Source organism: Zea mays, chromosome 1, assembly GCF_902167145.1.
Source record: "Zea mays cultivar B73 chromosome 1, Zm-B73-REFERENCE-NAM-5.0, whole genome shotgun sequence".
NCBI lineage: Eukaryota > Viridiplantae > Streptophyta > Magnoliopsida > Poales > Poaceae > Zea > Zea mays.
Window position 1 is genome coordinate 44,074,639 of NC_050096.1, and position 20,210 is coordinate 44,094,848.

The 20,210-nt window shown below is 45.8% G+C and overlaps 2 long non-coding RNA genes across 2 annotated transcripts; both read right to left on the reverse strand.

The window, feature by feature from the left end:
- Window positions 1-308: 308 nt before the first annotated feature.
- On the reverse strand, window positions 309-4,116 carry LOC118473558 (uncharacterized). Its single transcript, XR_004853177.1, has 3 exons — window positions 3,352-4,116; window positions 3,181-3,263; window positions 309-346 (listed from the first exon to the last, which is right to left on the reverse strand). It is a non-coding gene; the product is annotated as an uncharacterized lncRNA (long non-coding RNA).
- A 3,923-nt stretch (window positions 4,117-8,039) lies between these two features.
- LOC109943614 (uncharacterized) lies at window positions 8,040-11,589 on the reverse strand. Its single transcript, XR_002266657.3, has 3 exons — window positions 11,190-11,589; window positions 11,019-11,101; window positions 8,040-8,185 (listed from the first exon to the last, which is right to left on the reverse strand). It is a non-coding gene; the product is annotated as an uncharacterized lncRNA (long non-coding RNA).
- Window positions 11,590-20,210: the final 8,621 nt, after the last annotated feature.

Sequence of the window (20,210 nt, forward strand, 5' to 3'; positions counted from 1 at the left end):
ATCACTCGACTTCTACCGAGATCCCTAATTAGTAAAGCAGCTACTCGACCTAGCATACTAGTATCCATCTCAAAGGTATCCTGAGTTCATGCAACTAGGGTTTCAGTCAACTCCTACACTTAAGTGCACAGTACAAGCCTACAAACATTAAATATAGTAAAATAGCATATATAAACGGTTATGCATAAAACCGGGGCTTGCCTTTAATTTAACACTTAGGTAGTGTTTGCTGGGGAGATACTCGTTTGGCGAGTATCTACTGGTTATGTCCATTCTTCAGGTCGTCCACCGACTGCATCTTGTGGGGGGGGCACCACATCACTTGCACGATCAGCATCTCTCGGTCCTAAATGAGATGCAAGATGCATATGTATGAATATAATGAAGTAGCACATGATACTTTAAGTACACGCTAGTGAATTAAACACTAAGTAGCGAGACATCACAAATAACCACACACACTAGCGTTAGCTAACTACATATCGTCGAACGCACAACATTAACACCACTAAAAAGACGACAAACATTTTGGACATTTACGCAACACAATACTACATCACAATTTACTAGAGAAAGAAACGTATAAAAACCTGACACATATGTTATCTCAAGCTTAGCCATGGTAATTCTATATGAATTTAGTGCTAACCAATCATTTTTAGCCAAAAGGGTGAACTAACAATCAATTAAGCACTAGCAGAATTTTTGGACAGCAATACAGCAGTCACTTGTTTTGATCATAACTTTTCAAATATTAATCCAAAAATAGCAAACTAGAACTTTCTGGAAAGCTTAAAAAGTGTTCTACAACTTTGGTATTTTCACCTAAACAAGATTCAACACTTAGCAAGGTTAAAAGTGCTAACACAACAGATCTGTCCAGATTTGGACAGATTCAGACTTGCAACTTCAAAAATTCACAACTACAGATTCAGACATTCAAACAAGGTGATCCTAGACTTTCTGGAAAGGTAATTAAATTGCCTACATATCATTTATAAACATCTCAAGGTGATTCAATATTTAACTAAGGATAAAAGACACTATAAGGCTTTGCTGTCCAGATTTGGACAGATTCAGTCTTCAGACTTTAAACATCCATAACTTAATCTTCAGATCACCAAAAATAGTGATCCAAGACTTTTTGCAAAGCTTAGAAAAAGCACTACATAACTTTTATAATCACCAAGAAGTGATTCTAGTTTTAATCAAATCAAACATTACAGTTTTCGAAATCTGTTCTGACAGAGGACACAACACAGCAAGCAGTTTGTAAAATTCATAACTCTTAAACTATTAGGCTTGTGGTTATGAAATTTTAACACAAGCCAGATAAGAAAAGCACCTACAACTTTCTTATAATGACCATGAACAGATTGTAACATTAACTTAAGCAAACAGTGCAGTTTCTGATATTTGTACAGAATTTGGACAGATTCAGTTACTGAATTTGTAAAAAGCATAACTCCTAAACTGTCAGACCTATGACTGTCAAATTTTAACACCAGCAAGATAATAAAGTTATCTACCACTTTTCTATAGCACATATCTACAGAAAACACAATTTAGTTCATCAAACATACAGCACAACAAAAACAGTGTGTGCAGTCCAAAACAGCAATCAATAAATTTCAGCTCCTATATAATTCAAGAATTGCCGCGTTCTAGAGATTTGAATTATTATAGCACTTTGACAATTGTTAGAGTTAAAATAACCAAGTGGGAACTAATAAGTCGACTTACTAATTTTTATCCGTGACATTTAGTGCACTAAAATTACCACATAAATTCAACAAACACATTCACCATGTAAATAGCATGATCACACATGATCTCGACTTAACCGCAGAGAAAGCAATGACTACTTCGGCATGTCACCACCTCTCTACAATCCAATCCATATTAACTACATCGATCGAACCTTATATCGCGCAACTCTCATAATTTACTACCTCAAATACAACCATAGCATGGCATGCACTTGAGACTCTTATTCAAGTTAACGCAATTACTACTACAACATACCTCGACATACACGTCCAACAACACAGTGCTCAACAAACCCACACTTCCAATCTACTTATCACATCCAACCAACTTCTAATTGAGTAAGACCTACACCTCCTTGTCACGAGTACAACCATACACTATGCGCGACGTGAAAATTAATGAACGCCTAATGGGTATTGACTCGGCTTATAAACATAGGGAAGCAGTGACTACTTGGGCATGTCACCACCTCACCTCACACGCAAAATCATTCTTAATTGGAATGACCAATTTGAACGACTGTTCTTCCAATTATTATTATTATTAATCCACATGCCTAGATAAGCATAATTTCACTCAAATTGCCCATATTTTAAATTTCGGCATAAGCTTGGCTATTGGCTAACGTCGTGACTATTTTCTAATTACCAACATACACCAGTTGTCACCATTTTCGGATACTCGTTCGACACACAGTTATTCTAAGACAGCACAAGTACATTCACCCCCATCAGTAAAACACCAGCACATTTCCGAAAATTCCCCGAGACTACGACGACAAGGCATCGATCCGCCATACAACAAAAATCATGACGATGTCGATAGGTGCTATTAACTAATCGTTTAAAAATATTGAGCTTACTTCTCGCTTGCCACTATATCACCTTTTAGTCACATGACCATCGCGAGCCTTCTTCACACGGTTATACGACAGCAACCTAAACATTGTGTTAACAAGACATACACATTTCCTTGTTGCGAGTATAACCATATTACGACATATACCCGCACACCTCAACAAATATCTTACGCCACCACTACCAAAACACACCACGACACCACACACATACGTGTACTAATTAAATCCTCGCATCCCATGTATTTCCAATTTACTCATCATATTAACAACACAACACGTTTGCTTTACCTAAATGTTAAGGCAACCTTGCTACGGCATATAACCAAAACATTTTTATACCCACACACATTCCAACACCAATGTACACCACATCGACCAAAATATAATTATACAAACTACAAATCGCACACCTCAACAACCGCTTGTTCTTTAACCGCAAATGCGATCCTACTAACGTGTATTGCCGAAACATATTACACACATCCACATATATACATGCATTGTCCGACATCAACCAAAGCATATGTATTATAAACTATAAATCAATCAACCTGAACGGGTCGTGACTAGACGCATGGCTGTCCACATGGCTCGGTATTTCGTCGAACGGGCAAGGCACGACGTCGACCACTAGCTGCGAAAACACACAATTTGTTGGCGGCAGTTCATCGAACATCACACACATTGGAAAATAAACATCGAGAACAGCGGGGGTTTCTCACCACGGTTTTCGACGGCGTCGCGGATGGGATGCGCAAAACAGCGACCAACCGGTGAGCGTCGACAGTGCTGCAACAACACGTCTCCCTCGACATTTTGCCGAACACTTGGCACGCGCGCAGCGGTGGCAGCGAGACGAAGCAGGGAAGGTGCCGGGGCTGTTGGGTGCCATCTCGAAGGGGCGTCGGGGAGGAGATAGCAGGGGAGGTGCTGCTCCACCCAAACCAGAGAGAGGGCGCGAGATCCGGTGTTTCCTGGCCGTGACAGGGAAGAGGAGTGAGGGGGTGAGCTCACGTGCTGCTGCATTGGAGAGGGAGGGAGCAGAGAGCTTGGGCGCCATAGCTGCTAGGCGAAGCTGGTAGGTGGAGGCGCCATGGGAGGGGGTGAGCAGAGCCGCTGCGTTCCAGGGAGAAGGAGTAGGGGAACAGGGGCGCTGCGCAGAGAAGGGCGCAAGGATTGGCGGCCATGGACAGGGAGGTTCGCAGGGGCGCCATGGACGACGGCGAGGAGGATGTCGCCGGGGCATGGGAGCTGCTGCTCCACGCCATGGACATGGAGCTCGGTGGCCCTGGAAAAAATGGAGCCCACGCCATGGCTGGTGAGCATCTGCTCCAAGGGAGCTCGGCCATGGAGCAGAAGGGGCGCGGCTGCCCTGCGCGCTGGAGCTTGGGGAAGGCTGGGCGCAGGGACGAAGAAGGTGTGGGCTGCTGCCGTGTGCCATGAACAGAGAAGAAGGAAGCTGCGCGTGAGAGGAGAAGAAGGCAGGGAAAATGGCTTGTGGCGGCTAGGGGGGTAGGTGAAAAATTGCCAAGTGCAAGGGGAGAGAGCTCCTATTTATAGGCATGTGCTAGGGTTAGGGTTTCAAATGGGCCAAATGGGCTGGGTTGGGCTGGCCCAAACACGTAATCGGGTCGCGCTAATTTATTTTCCGGAATAAAAATATTCCTGCAAATTTCGTCTGTACGCAAAACAGAGTGAACTAAAGTTCAGACGAACGGACGAATGGACGATTGAACGGTTAATTCGGCCGAGAGTCTGATTTGATTTCGCTCGACAATAATTCCTCGCGCACTATTTTAGAAATGAATGTTTCTCTCAGACTTCTGATCGGCTTTGGATTTTTAGTCGGAGAAAGCGAATCGTGACATTTTAAACTTGCTGTCGATACGGGGTTTTGAATTCAGTTTGGACATGAGATATTTGGCCGAGTCAGATAAAATTGATTAGAGGACGACATATTGAGCGTTTCGTTTGAGAGTACGGACTCAGATTAAAATAGTCAGACATCGATCGAAGTTCGAGGAATTAGACTCGGGCTCATATCAAATAACAGCCATCGAGAGTGTGCTTGAACGAGCTTTAGATGAGATTTATAAATCGAGATTGATTAACGAGTCTGCATTCGCGCCGAGAATAAAAGTTTTAACATGCTCCAAAATTGGCTATTTCTCGCGATCGAATAACTTCGAATTCGGTGAACTTCCATGAGAAAGCCTGATAGACAGAGATAGACACGATCGAGAAATAGAAATTTTCACGGAGCATTCAAGATTAGGATAATTCTTCCGACATAACCCGAAATAGACACTTGGGGTGTCACAGCCTTCCCCCCTTAAAAAGAATCTCGTCCCGAGATTCGAATGAGGATATTTAAGGGTGGAGAAGCATGTAACTCCCAGACTGAAGATAGATGCAAATTCATGAAAGGGTATCTGACAAGATACTGAAGACAAATTTGGTTAGAATATCGCGACATGTTGAGACAAAATGCAGCGATCACTCTGAGAGGATGTTCACAAAAGAGAGCACATCAGTATAGTCTCGTAATGGATCATGACTATTAACCACGATACCAGCGCGTGCCGAGTAGCTCAACCATGTGTGCACCATAGTAGGCTCTCGGTTTCGTCGCGGCACCATCAGTCGTTAGTCATGACACCATTACCAAACGTAACCAATGAAAATTCACTTGGCATAATTAGATGGAGCCCATGAGAGTATGGCTCAGAAAATGTGACTAAAGTTGAAGCAAGGATTGTTGGCAAAAGAGCATCACATGAGAATTTTCTTTAACTCAGAGAACCATTTTATGATCATCATGGGGATTATCAGCCAAAGATTGATACGATATTTAATATGAGGAGGAACCAACCATGAGATCGAGATTGATAAGCTTTTAGAGACCTGAGAGATCCAAGGACAACAGCGAAATCCATTAATCCACATGGATATGCCATTTAAAGATAAGGTTGGCAAAAACGACGTCATGATGCCTAGAGAAAGAGCATCGGAAATACTAGAAATGAGAGATTAGATTGATCGACATCCGATACTTGAGAATGGGTTATAGCGGATAACCAGATAATAGGGTAGAATCATAGGGGATCCCGAGATTCGAATGATAAAGCCACAACATGATTCACAAGGAAAAGATTACTAGATCCAGGTGAAAAGAGAGGTAGTCGCATGAGATCGCGTAGGACGAGCACCAGAAAGGTTATGAAGATTCGGGACAGGATCTATGGAAAGAAACATGGCCTTGATAGGGTTTACGCAACTAGACACCAAACAACAATTTTTTTGACGTAACAAGTGCACAAGGAGACTTGAGTTGGTCTAGCGATCAAGTTGTGGTGGTCTATAAGCTGTGCAGGTGTAACTTCAAGGATAAAACACTCAAGGGCTAGGAAATGCCAACACAAGCATGAAATTTTTTTGTTTTTTTTAAAGAGGTTTCACTTGCTAAGCTCAAGGTTGTTTGGGCGGGGGTCTTTTCATGAGCGAAACAAACAACATTTTATATATATTAAAAAAAGGTTTGAACAACTAATTAAAACATTTCCTAGATAGCAAGACAAGAGAAGCACATAACATAACCTAGTCAAGACTACCATGACACACAGGATAAGACATTTTTTTGCAGTTCATGGCAATACACACATTATTCACATTTTCTTATTATTGGAATAAAGGTGAGAGAAGCATGTTGGTGCACAAGAGACATTTATAATGCGACAATCATGATGCATGCTTATTCTAGTCGTCTTCTCAGACCTAACTAATTTTTTTTCGGGTGCTTCTACAGCATCCTTATTAATAGTAGTAGTAGTAGCCTTTATGGCCTAAATAACTAGCCACCTAGCTACCCATCTATTTCCTAAGGCTTCACGTCATAGGTCTATCCTTATCGTCCTGACTTCTATCCAACTTGGTTTCTAAGCAAGTTTTACTTTTGAAAAGGTTGGTAATCATGACTTACTGACTTCTCTGTACTGGTATTCGCTCCGATACCAGCTGTGGCGGAACCTCCCGGATTATTCCAACTTAAGTGCCTAAGTCCCACTTTAGAGGCTAGACCACACTTAAGTAGGAATAAAACGTCAGTCCCTCGGATCTAGTCCGATAAAGCCACTTACCAGGATCGAATACCACTAGCTCACACGAAGGTGAGGCACAAAGAAATACAATAAAACATAATACCACAAATTTAATAAGCATAGTTAGTGATTACATTATCGGAGTTTCAGAAATAATAACCATAAATTTTAATGCAGCGGAAATAACTAACGGAGGAAACCGAGTAACATGGCGAAGCCTGGCCACGCTACTCCTCCTGGTCCTCTCCTGCGGAAGCAATAACCCACTCGACCGTCTATCCCGGTGGCTGGGATGAAGGCCAAGTCACACCATCACCTAAATCTAGGATGTACCTGCAAAAATTATGCCACAAGCAAGGCTGAGTATACTAATACTCAGCTAGACTTACCCGGTGCGAGGAGTCTACTCCTCTACCTCTAGACATGCAGCTGTTTGGCTGAGGGGTTTGGTTTGCCAAAAGCACTAGCTGAGTCTAAAATCAAGTTTTAGCTTTTCAAGTTTTAGTATGATCCTTTTAAACTAGATGTGTACCTAGCTAGTCATACATGGTATCAAACATTTTATCAATCAACATCTTTTGCCAGTCAACTCATTTCCACTTATTACTCAATGTAGCAGCATGGATCAAGCAGTCTCATTAGCTGCGAGAAGCAGACGATTCGAATCGAGTTTTTAAACCTTGCAAGGTAAACCTAAACACACGACATGCAGGGGCACTCCATCCCCACACACATCAACCGTCCCCATCGATTCCCCGTCAGCAGATCAGGGCTCACCGCCTTGGCGTACAATGCCTCACTGACCCCGACTGCCGTCGTGCAGTGACCGCACTTGTACCCACCATAACCGGAATGGGAGACCACGTCTCAGGTCGCGTGAGGGGATATGTCCACTGCCAGGTTCACTCAGGTACTAGGCTTACCGATTTACCATATTTCTCGGCATGTGCTTAGTACGTTCAAACGCTTGACTCACGGTACCACACCATAATCCTTATTCCAATTTCCGTCTCGGAGACGACGCATCCCCATGGACCGTCGTCAACAGACCATCATCATTCCGATATAAAATGGATACAATCAATTCCTGACCTCGCGCGAGTGCTAGAAAAATCACTCGACTTCTACCGAGATCCCTAATTAGTAAAGCAGCTACTCGACCTAGCATACTAGTATCCATCTCAAAGGTATCCTGAGTTCATGCAACTAGGGTTTCAGTCAACTCCTACACTTAAGTGCACAGTACAAGCCTACAAACATTAAATATAGTAAAATAGCATATATAAACGGTTATACATAAAACCGGGGCTTGCCTTTAATTTAACACTTAGGTAGTGTTTGCTGGGGAGATACTCGTTTGGCGAGTATCTACTGGTTATGTCCATTCTTCAGGTCGTCCACCGACTGCATCTTGTGGGGGGGGGCACCACATCACTTGCACGATCAGCATCTCTCGGTCCTAAATGAGATGCAAGATGCATATGTATGAATATAATGAAGTAGCACATGATACTTTAAGTACACGCTAGTGAATTAAACACTAAGTAGCGAGACATCACAAATAACCACACACACTAGCGTTAGCTAACTACATATCGTCGAACGCACAACATTAACACCACTAAAAAGACGACAAACATTTTGGACATTTACGCAACACAATACTACATCACAATTTACTAGAGAAAGAAACGTATAAAAACCTGACACATATGTTATCTCAAGCTTAGCCATGGTAATTCTATATGAATTTAGTGCTAACCAATCATTTTTAGCCAAAAGGGTGAACTAACAATCAATTAAGCACTAGCAGAATTTTTGGACAGCAATACAGCAGTCACTTGTTTTGATCATAACTTTTCAAATATTAATCCAAAAATAGAAAACTAGAACTTTCTGGAAAGCTTAAAAAGTGTTCTACAACTTTGGTATTTTCACCTAAACAAGATTCAACACTTAGCAAGGTTAAAAGTGCTAACACAACAGATCTGTCCAGATTTGGACAGATTCAGACTTGCAACTTCAAAAATTCACAACTACAGATTCAGACATTCAAACAAGGTGATCCTAGACTTTCTGGAAAGGTAATTAAATTGCCTACATATCATTTATAAACATCTCAAGGTGATTCAATATTTAACTAAGGATAAAAGACACTATAAGGCTTTGCTGTCCAGATTTGGACAGATTCAGTCTTCAGACTTTAAACATCCATAACTTAATCTTCAGATCACCAAAAATAGTGATCCAAGACTTTTTGCAAAGCTTAGAAAAAGCACTACATAACTTTTATAATCACCAAGAAGTGATTCTAGTTTTAATCAAATCAAACATTACAGTTTTCGAAATCTGTTCTGACAGAGGACACAACACAGCAAGCAGTTTGTAAAATTCATAACTCTTAAACTATTAGGCTTGTGGTTATGAAATTTTAACACAAGCCAGATAAGAAAAGCACCTACAACTTTCTTATAATGACCATGAACAGATTGTAACATTAACTTAAGCAAACAGTGCAGTTTCTGATATTTGTACAGAATTTGGACAGATTCAGTTACTGAATTTGTAAAAAGCATAACTCCTAAACTGTCAGACCTATGACTGTCAAATTTTAACACCAGCAAGATAATAAAGTTATCTACCACTTTTCTATAGCACATATCTACAGAAAACATAATTTAGTTCATCAAACATACAGCACAACTAAAACAGTGTGTGCAGTCCAAAACAGCAATCAATAAATTTCAGCTCCTATATAATTCAAGAATTGCCGCGTTCTAGAGATTTGAATTATTATAGCACTTTGACAATTGTTAGAGTTAAAATAACCAAGTGGGAACTAATAAGTCGACTTACTAATTTTTATCCGTGACATTTAGTGCACTAAAATTACCACATAAATTCAACAAACACATTCACCATGTAAATAGCATGATCACACATGATCTCGACTTAACCGCAGAGAAAGCAATGACTACTTCGGCATGTCACCACCTCTCTACAATCCAATCCATATTAACTACATCGATCGAACCTTATATCGCGCAACTCTCATAATTTACTACCTCAAATACAACCATAGCACGGCATGCACTTGAGACTCTTATTCAAGTTAACGCAATTACTACTACAACATACCTCGACATACACGTCCAACAACACAGTGCTCAACAAACCCACACTTCCAATCTACTTATCACATCCAACCAACTTCTAATTGAGTAAGACCTACACCTCCTTGTCACGAGTACAACCATACACTATGCGCGACGTGAAAATTAATGAACGCCTAATGGGTATTGACTCGGCTTATAAACATAGGGAAGCAGTGACTACTTGGGCATGTCACCACCTCACCTCACACGCAAAATCATTCTTAATTGGAATGACCAATTTGAACGACTGTTCTTCCAATTATTATTATTATTAATCCACATGCCTAGATAAGCATAATTTCACTCAAATTGCCCATATTTTAAATTTCGGCATAAGCTTGGCTATTGGCTAACGTCGTGACTATTTTCTAATTACCAACATACACCAGTTGTCACCATTTTCGGATACTCGTTCGACACACAGTTATTCTAAGACAGCACAAGTACATTCACCCCATCAGTAAAACACCAGCACATTTCCGAAAATTCCCCGAGACTACGACGACAAGGCATCGATCCGCCATACAACAAAAATCATGACGATGTCAATAGGTGCTATTAACTAATCGTTTAAAAATATTGAGCTTACTTCTCGCTTGCCACTATATCACCTTTTAGTCACATGACCATCGCAAGCCTTCTTCACACGGTTATACGACAGCAACCTAAACATTGTGTTAACAAGACATACACATTTCCTTGTTGCGAGTATAACCATATTACGACATATACCCGCACACCTCAACAAATATCTTACGCCACCACTACCAAAACACACCACGACACCACACACATACGTGTACTAATTAAATCCTCGCATCCCATGTATTTCCAATTTACTCATCATATTAACAACACAACACGTTTGCTTTACCTAAATGTTAAGGCAACCTTGCTACGGCATATAACCAAAACATTTTTATACCCACACACATTCCAACACCAATGTACACCACATCGACCAAAATATAATTATACAAACTACAAATCGCACACCTCAACAACCGCTTGTTCTTTAACCGCAAATGCGATCCTACTAACGTGTATTGCCGAAACATATTACACACATCCACATATATACATGCATTGTCCGACATCAACCAAAGCATATGTATTATAAACTATAAATCAATCAACCTGAACGGGTCGTGACTAGACGCATGGCTGTCCACATGGCTCGGTATTTCGTCGAACGGGCAAGGCACGACGTCGACCACTAGCTGCGAAAACACACAATTTGTTGGCGGCAGTTCATCGAACATCACACACATTGGAAAATAAACATCGAGAACAGCGGGGGTTTCTCACCACGGTTTTCGACGGCGTCGCGGATGGGATGCGCAAAACAGCGACCAACCGGTGAGCGTCGACGGTGCTGCAACAACACGTCTCCCTCGACATTTTGCCGAACACTTGGCACGCGCGCAGCGGTGGCAGCGAGACGAAGCAGGGAAGGTGCCGGGGCTGTTGGGTGCCATCTCGAAGGGGCGTCGGGGAGGAGATAGCAGGGGAGGTGCTGCTCCACCCAAACCAGAGAGAGGGCGCGAGATCCGGTGTTTCCTGGCCGTGACAGGGAAGAGGAGTGAGGGGGCGAGCTCACGTGCTGCTGCATTGGAGAGGGAGGGAGCAGAGAGCTTGGGCGCCATAGCTGCTGGGCGAAGCTGGTAGGTGGAGGCGCCATGGGAGGGAGCGAGCAGAGCCGCTGCGTTCCAGGGAGAAGGAGTAGGGGAACAGGGGCGCTGCGCAGAGAAGGGCGCAAGGATTGGCGGCCATGGACAGGGAGGTTCACAGGGGTGCCATGGACGACGGCGAGGAGGATGTCGCCGGGGCATGGGAGCTGCTGCTCCACGCCATGGACATGGAGCTCGGTGGCCCTGGAAAAAATGGAGCCCACGCCATGGCTGGTGAGCATCTGCTCCAAGGGAGCTTGGCCATGGAGCAGAAGGGGCGCGGCTGCCCTGCGCGCTGGAGCTTGGGGAAGGCTGGGCGCAGGGACGAAGAAGGTGTGGGCTGCTTCCGTGTGCCATGAACAGAGAAGAAGGAAGCTGCGCGTGAGAGGAGAAGAAGGCAGGGAAAATGGCTTGTGGTGGCTAGGGGGGTAGGTGAAAAATTGCCAAGTGCAAGGGGAGAGAGCTCCTATTTATAGGCATGTGCTAGGGTTAGGGTTTCAAATGGGCCAAATGGGCTGGGTTGGGCTGGCCCAAACACGTAATCGGGTCGCGCTAATTTATTTTCCGGAATAAAAATGTTCCTGCAAATTTCGTCTGTACGCAAAACAGAGTGAACTAAAGTTCAGACGAACGGACGAATGGACGATTGAACGGTTAATTCGGCCGAGAGTCTGATTTGATTTCGCTCAACAATAATTCCTCGCGCACTATTTTAGAAATGAATGTTTCTCTCAGACTTCTGATCGGCTTTAGATTTTTAGTCGGAGAAAGCGAATCGTGACATTTTAAAATTGTTGTCGATACGGGGTTTTGAATTCAGTTCGGACATGAGATATTTGGCCGAGTCAGATAAAATTGATTAGAGGACGACATATTGAGCGTTCCGTTTGAGAGTACGGACTCAGATTAAAATAGTCAGACATCGATCGAAGTTCAAGGAATTAGACTCGGGCTCATATCAAATAACAGCCATCGAGAGTGTGCTTGAACGAGCTTTAGATGAGATTTATAAATCGAGATTGATTAACGAGTCTGCATTCGCGCCGAGAATAAAAGTTTTAACATGCTCCAAAATTGGCTATTTCTCGCGATCGAATAACTTCGAATTCGGTGAACTTCCATGAGAAAGCCTGATAGACAGAGATAGACACGATCGAGAAATAGAAATTTTCACGGAGCATTCAAGATTAGGATAATTCTTCCGACATAACCCGAAATAGACACTTGGGGTGTCACAAGATAGTTCCGAAGCAGAATACAGATCCGGGATGGAGGGTGATCTTGCGATGGAAGGTAACGGCCATTGAGCTAGCTTAGATCGGCGACACACCCCCTACCTGGCGCGCCAGCTGTCGGTGTTTTGGGTCCGACCGCACACCCGGGGTTGCCCCTCAAGGTGTTTTAGGTGTAGGACGGTGTCGCCGACTGTAGCTAAATGGTTCGTGCCGGATGCACGAGGAACAATGGACAGTGTTTACAGGTTTGGGCCGCTTTGAGATGTGTAACACCCTACGTCCTGGCGAGTATGCTTTATGTAATGGGTTACAAGGGAGCTCTCTAAAGCTAGAAGCCTAGAACGTAGAGAGCTGGGATGGATGGCTGAGTAGTGGGATCGATCGTTCTGAAGGGGTGCCCCCTAGGCCTTATATATTCGACCATGAGGCAATACATGCGGATGAGATAACAAACTGCACCTAAAAGATAGTGAACTGATTGAGTCTATCTTCCTATAATTCTGCCGACTTATCCTCGCTTAGCTCCGTTGTATGGGGCTCCAGCGCGGGAAAGTCGGGTCTTCTGTTCTTGCTCAGCGTTGTTGGATCATTCGGGCTCGCACCGATCCGGCCTCATGTCGATCTGCTTCACTGGTCGTTCCTCCCCAGGCCCATGAAGGAGTGACCTTACGATTTATTGGGCCCTTGGGCCTTTCGTGAGGTCTTTTATCCTTCCAGTGGACCCAGGGGATATCTGTCCCCCACACGTAGTAGGTAGTAGACCACCTTCTTCATCGTCTTCTTCTTGTCACCCTTCCGTTGGGACTTGATGGAGGAAGAGGATTCCTCCTTGTGCTTGTGGGTGGACTCTTTTGAGTGCGTTCTCCCCGAGCTTGCGGACTTGTCGTCGGTCCTGATCTCCCTCTTAGCGGATGCTCCCGACATCACTTCGAGCGGTTAGGATCTAATGAAGCACTGGCTCTGATACCCATTGAAAGTTGCCTAGAGGGGGGTGAATAGGCAAATCTGAAATTTATAAACTTAAGCACACACTACAAGCCGGGGTTAGCGTTAGAAATATAAACGAGTCTGAAAGAGAGGGCGAAAACAAATCACAAGCGAATAAGAGCGGATGACACGGTGATTTGTTTTACCGAGGTTCGGTTCTTGCAAACCTACTCCCCGTTGAGGTGGTCACAAAGACTGGGTCTCTTTCAACTCTTTCCCTCTCTCAAACGGTCACCTAGATCGAGTGAGCCTTTCTCTTCAATCAAATGGGATACTAAGTCCACTACAAGGACCACCACAACTTGGTGTCTCTTGTTTTGTTACAAGTGAGTTGAACACAAGAATAGAGGAAGAAGAAAAGCAATCCAAGCGCAAGAGCTCAAAAGAACACAAATGTCTCTCTCTCTAGTCACTAATTTGTTTGGAGTGATTCCGGACTTGGGAGAGGATTTGATCTCTTTTGTTTATGTCTTGTATTGAATGCTATAGCTCTTGTATGAGGTGTGAAGGCTGAAAAACTTGGATGCGATGAATGATGGGTGGTTGGGGGTATTTATAGCTACAACCACCAAATGAGTCGTTGGTGGAGGTTGTTGTCGCATGGCGCACCGGACAGTCCGGTGCGCCAGCCACGTCACCCGACCGTAAGGGTTCGACCGTTGGAGCTTCTGTCTTCTGGGCCACCGGACAGTTCGGTGGTGCACCGGACAGTCACTGTTCACTGTCTGGTGCGCCTTCTGGCTCTGCTCTGACTTATGCGCGCACTGTAGCGCATTAACTGCTCTCTGTAGATGACCGTTGGCGTGAAGTAGTCGTTGCTCCGCTGGTACACCGGACAGTCCGGTGCTACACCGGACAGTCCGGTGAATTATAGCGGAGTGGCTCCCAGAATTCCCGAAGGTGAGCAGTTCGGAGTCGGGTTCCCTGGTGCACCGGACACTGTCCGGTGGCACACCGGACAGTCCGGTGCACCAGACCAGGGCACACTTCGGTTGTCTTTTGCTCTCTTTATTTGAACCCTTTCTTGGTCTTTTTATTGGTTTGTTGTGAACCTTTGGCACCTGTAAAACTTATAATCTAGAGCAAACTAGTTAGTCCAATTATTTGTGTTGGGCAATTCAACCACCAAAATCAATTAGGAAAAGGTGTAAGCCTATTTCCCTTTCAGTAAATCTATACCCACCAGTGTATATGGGTGACCCGATGGGGTTATTTTTGTGTCGTGGGTATGGGTATGGGGTAGTAATACCGGGTGGGTATTTACCCATTGCCATCTCTAGTCGTGCCTCAAATTCTGGCTCATCGGGCCCTTGGCATGGCCGGCACAAATAGGTCGGGCTTGGGGCAACACAGTCCAATAAAGCTCATATTGTTTAATTACTTTAATTTAGTAATCTATAAATTTTATATTTGTCGGCGTTTCGACCCCGGGTGGTCCCTGGACCGACGAGTAAAATTGTCGCTGCGTGTCCCAGCCCAGATGGGTTGGCGCGAGATGGAACACAAGGGGGGAAGAACGTGGCTCGTGTTATCCTGCGCCAAGGGGGGATGCGCTTGCAGTAGGGATTACAAGCGTTCGCGAGGGAGAGAGAGCGAGCATGTTCGTCAGCCCGTGCTCCCGCGCGACCACCCTCTCGTATGAGGGCCCTGGACCTTCCTTTTATAGATGCAAGGAGAGGGTTCAGGTGTACAATGGGGGTGTAGCTATACGCTAACGTGTCCGGCAGAGAGGAGCCAGAGCCCTATGTATATGCCAACGTGGCTGTCGGAGAGGTGCTAGAGCCCTGTGTACTCGGTGTGGTGGCCGTCGGAGGAGCGCTTGAGCCCTGTAGAAGCACAGCTGTCGGGGCTGCTGGGACCTTGCTGACGTCTCCTTGCTTCCGTAGGGGGCTAAGAACCGCCGTCGTCATGGACGCACGTGGGGAGCCATCATTACTTGTTACCGGGGCGAGCCGGGATGGGACGCCGGTCTTGTTCCCCCGTAGTCTAAGCTAGCTAGGGGTAGGGTAATGATGTATCCCCTGTGGCATGGTCGGTCCGAGCCCAAGGTCGGGCGAGGCGGAGACTCCTCCTAAGGCCGAGGTTGAGGCCGAGCCCTGGGGTCGGGTGAGGCGGAGACCACCTTTCGAGGTCGAGGTTGAGGCCGAGCCCTGGGGTCGGGCGAGGCGGAGACTGTCGGTGTTTCGGGTCCGATCGCGCACCCAGGGTTACCCCTCAAGGTGCTTTTAGGAGTAGGACGGTGTTACCGACTGTAGCTCGATGGTTCGTGCTGGGCGCACGAGAAATGATAGACAATGATGTACAGGTTCGGGCCGCTTTGAGATGCGTAACACCCTACGTCCTGGTGGGAGTGGTTTATGCGATGGGTTACAAGGGAGTTCTCTAGTGCTGGAAAACGTAGAGAGCGGGGTGGATGGCTAAGTAATGAATGATGTCGATCCTCTTGAAGGGGTGCCCCCTAGGCCTTATATACTCGACCGTGGGGCATTACATGTGGATATGATAATAACGTGTGCCAAAGTAATAGCGAACTAACTGAGTCTATCTTCCTATAGTTCAGCCGACTCATCCTCGCTCAGCTCTGATGTACGGGACCCCTGCGCGGGAAGGTCGGGTCACTGTTGCGATTACTGCTCGAATTTATTGGGCCGTCTGGGCTTGCGCCGACCCGGCCTTGTGCTAATCCGTTCCACTGGTCATTCCTCCCAGGCCCACGAGGGGATGACCTTACGAATTATGGGGCCCTTGGGCCTTTCGTGAGGTCTTTTATCCTTCTAGTGGACCCGGGGGATATCTGTCCCCCACAAGCCCCCGATCTTTGGGCTGATTTTGGAATAAACGGCCCAAAGATCCTAGGTCCAGCTTGCAGTATTTGATTTTAACAACGAATGCTTTGGAAATAAGTCTGCCAGGCCACTGCTTCTGAATTCTGAGTGATCCGGTTAACACGTTTTTCTTTTTACTGTCTTCTTCTGCTATTATTCCTCGAAATTTGGCGTTCTGTCTCAGGTTCATGCTTCGGAGGTCAGCATTTTGCACTGTTGGACTTCGAACTTCATTGGGTGCACCGAGGGTGCACCCAATGGGTGTAGCCCCCGAGCTTCGAGTGGATTTTTGCAAACAATCCACTCGAAGGTCTTCACTTCAAGTATTATCAGAAACCACTTTCATCTTCCACTTGTGCTTTTTCAGAGGTCAGCCTTGTCTTAATTTTGCCTTGTGGTTTAGAGGTCAGCATTTTGCTTCTTCGGGGATGATGATTCATTGGGTGCACCAAAGGTGCACCCAATGGGTGTAGCCCCCGAGCTTCGAGTGGATTTTTGAGAATAATCCACTCGAAGGTCTTCATTTCGTGCCTTTTTCTGGGAATCGTCCTTTCCTTTTGTCGAATGCCTTCGGAGATCCACGTTATATTATTAACACTATGCTTTAGAGGTCAGCACACATTTTTGTCTTTGAGGCTGAGTACACGATCTGCCCATATCTTGCTAGGTCCTGCAATTTATTTGATCTGTGACTGATTGGACGTTTGATAGATGGCCCTTGACTAGTCTTCATGTCACTTCGTGCTTTGATGCTTCTGTTGATTAGACTTGTACCTTATCGACTATATTTGGCTTTCCTTTGATCCTTGGTGATATCTCTCTTCTGTCTTGGAGTATTCATTGCATGTACTGCACAGATATGACCGTTTTGGAAAATATACTGATAATTTTTGGGCGTCCCCCCCAATGGGTGTAGGCAATGGATGGCTTGGTACGCTGAGCGTTTAGCAAACTGCTTCTGAGTAGTAACTTGACTGGAGTCCCAATGGGTGTCGTGTTACGTGAAATGGCGTCAGCCGCCTGACGTGTCTTCAGACGGCTTGAATTGCATATTGAATTTTTGTGACTGTTCGGTGGCCGTGGTAGGAGGTGAGCGGTTGCCTCCTTCTATAAATAGTGCTCTTGCTTCTCCGGCGTTTTCACATTTCTTGCTACTGCTTGCTATTTCATCTCCTCTCCTTCCTTCCACTCCTCCATGGGCAAGAGCAAGAAAGGTGGTGGCTCTTCGCATCACTCGGGCGACAAGCGCAAGCGCGAGCCGACTCCTCCCTCGGAGGACTTCGGTGACTCGGAGTACTCGGAGGAGGAGTTCTCCTCCGAGTCCGAGGGCTCTCCGGCTCCTGCCTCTCCCCCGGCGTCGTCTGATGATTCAGACGACTCCTAGGGGATCGCCGCAGAGGTATGGACTTACATCTGGGCCGTCGAGCGTGCCGGGCTCGAGGGCTCGGATGAGTCAGAGTACTCCTCGGACGAGGAGAATTCCTCCGACTCGTCCGAGGAGGGCAGCGGCGGCGACGACGACAGAGGTGATGGTGACGGCGGCGGCGACAGCGGCAAGGGCGGTGACGGCAGCGGCAAGGGTGGCAGCGGCGACGGCAGCGGCGGCAGCAAGGGCAGCAACAAGGCCAGTGGCTAGACGCCACTGGTTTTAGATGTTAGTGTAGATTAGTAGTAGAAATAGTATTAGCGAAATAATGTAGTAGTAGCTAGTAGTATAGTTAGTGAAGTGTAATGTAGTAGTAGGGAAAGCATCAGCTCATAATGAGTTGATTTGTAAGTTCGGTAGTGCTTCCCGTATAATGAAGAATGATTTCGCTCCATCTTGTGTGTATCATTTTGCCTTCTTGCTGATCGTCGATCGTGTTAGTGCCTACTGCAGAGGCTGTTTCTGAACATAATGCTTGAGTAGTGACTTAGAATCATTGAGTCGTGCTTCAGACTGCCTTCTTCACGATGCCAGCGCTTTAGTAGTGGTGGCCGAGTGATTATCAGCGATGTTGGGGCTTTTAGGAGTGATAGCCGAGCGATAGCGGGCCATGTCAGTGTTTTAGAAATAACGGCCGAGCGGTTACTGGCGATGTCGGCGTTTTAGAGGTAACAGCCGAATCTTTTGGAGCCACGCCACTATTTTAGGAATAACAGCCGAGTGACTGCTGGCGACGTCGGCGTTTTAGAAGTAACAGCCGAGTGATAACGGTTCACGTCGGCCGCTCTGGAAATAGTGGCCAAGTGATAACTGGCGATGTCGGCGTTTTGGAGGTAACAGCCGAATCTTCTCGAGTCACGTTACTGTTTTAGGAATAATAGCCGAGTGACTACTGGCGACGTCGGCGTTTTAGAAGTAACAGCCGAGTGATAACGGACCACGTCGACCGCTTTGGAAATAGTGGCCGAGTGGAGTCAGGTAAAGTCAGCGTTTTTAGAAATAACAGCTGAGTTAATTTGGGCTGCGTCGGCCGTTTTGGAAATAACGGCCGAGTGATGACATGGCGCGCCAGCGTTTTAGAAATAACGGCCGGGTGCTGACATGGCATGCCAGCGCTTTTAGAAATAACCATTGGGTGATGACTGGGCACTTTTTAGAAATGGCGTCTGGCCCGGGAAAACCCCATATGTACTGCACTGTCACACGCCTCCACGTTCTGTGCCCTAGTTTCTGCTTTTCTGCATCCAGGCTTTCTCTGCTCTCCTGTAATATTGCTTCCGCTCCGTTCGCTAGCAAGGTTGAGATGGCGCCCAAGCAGAAAGCTTTGAGTTCGTCTGTCGCAATCATTCCCCCCATCGATCCCAACAGTCAGTTGCCTTTCGCAGGTAACCATATGTCTGTTGTCTCTGAATCTGACCTTCTTCATCTTGTTTCTATCGGAGTTCTTCCTCCGAAGGAGCTCTGTTCATGGCGGATCTGCCGTGGGGTCACTGTTCCGACAGAAGACACCCACGAATCCGTCATTTACGTTCTTTTTCTTATCCGCGTACTTGCTCTTCCCATTTCTCCTTTCTTTCGCGGTCTCCTTGATTTCTATCACTTGAATCCGACCCATCTGAACCCCAATTCCATTCTTCAAGTTAGTGTTTTTGTTCATTTATTTAAAGCCTTTCTTGGTGTTTTGCCCCACTTTGGCCTTTGGAAGTATTTGTACCACTGTCGGCCTGGGATGGCTGGAGGGCAGCACCAGCTGGTGGGGGCGCGAGCTTGGAGATGCGCCATGGGAGGAAGACTGACTACCTCGACATCCCACTCAAGGATAGCATCAAGGGATGGCGCCTGGAATGGTTCATCGTGGAGAATCATGGGAATTCCCTCCCCCCACGGTCAGGGAGACAGCTGGATGTCCACACTCCGAGCTGGACCGAATCCCCCACAGACCAGGAGGTGGCTGAGGCAGGGGCTCTGCTAGCTGAAGTTGGATTGTTTAAAGAAAGGGGTCTGACTGCAGAAGTTGTGGTCGCTGACTTTGTTTTCAAGAACATTCAGCCGCTGAAAGACAGAGCGTATCCGGCCTATCTGTATCGAGGCTCGGCTGATTCAACCCGGGTAACCAACAGAAGAATTCCTGTTGTGGACTTGGTGAGCTGGCTCGAGATGATGCTCAGAGGCAAGGTGTCTAACAT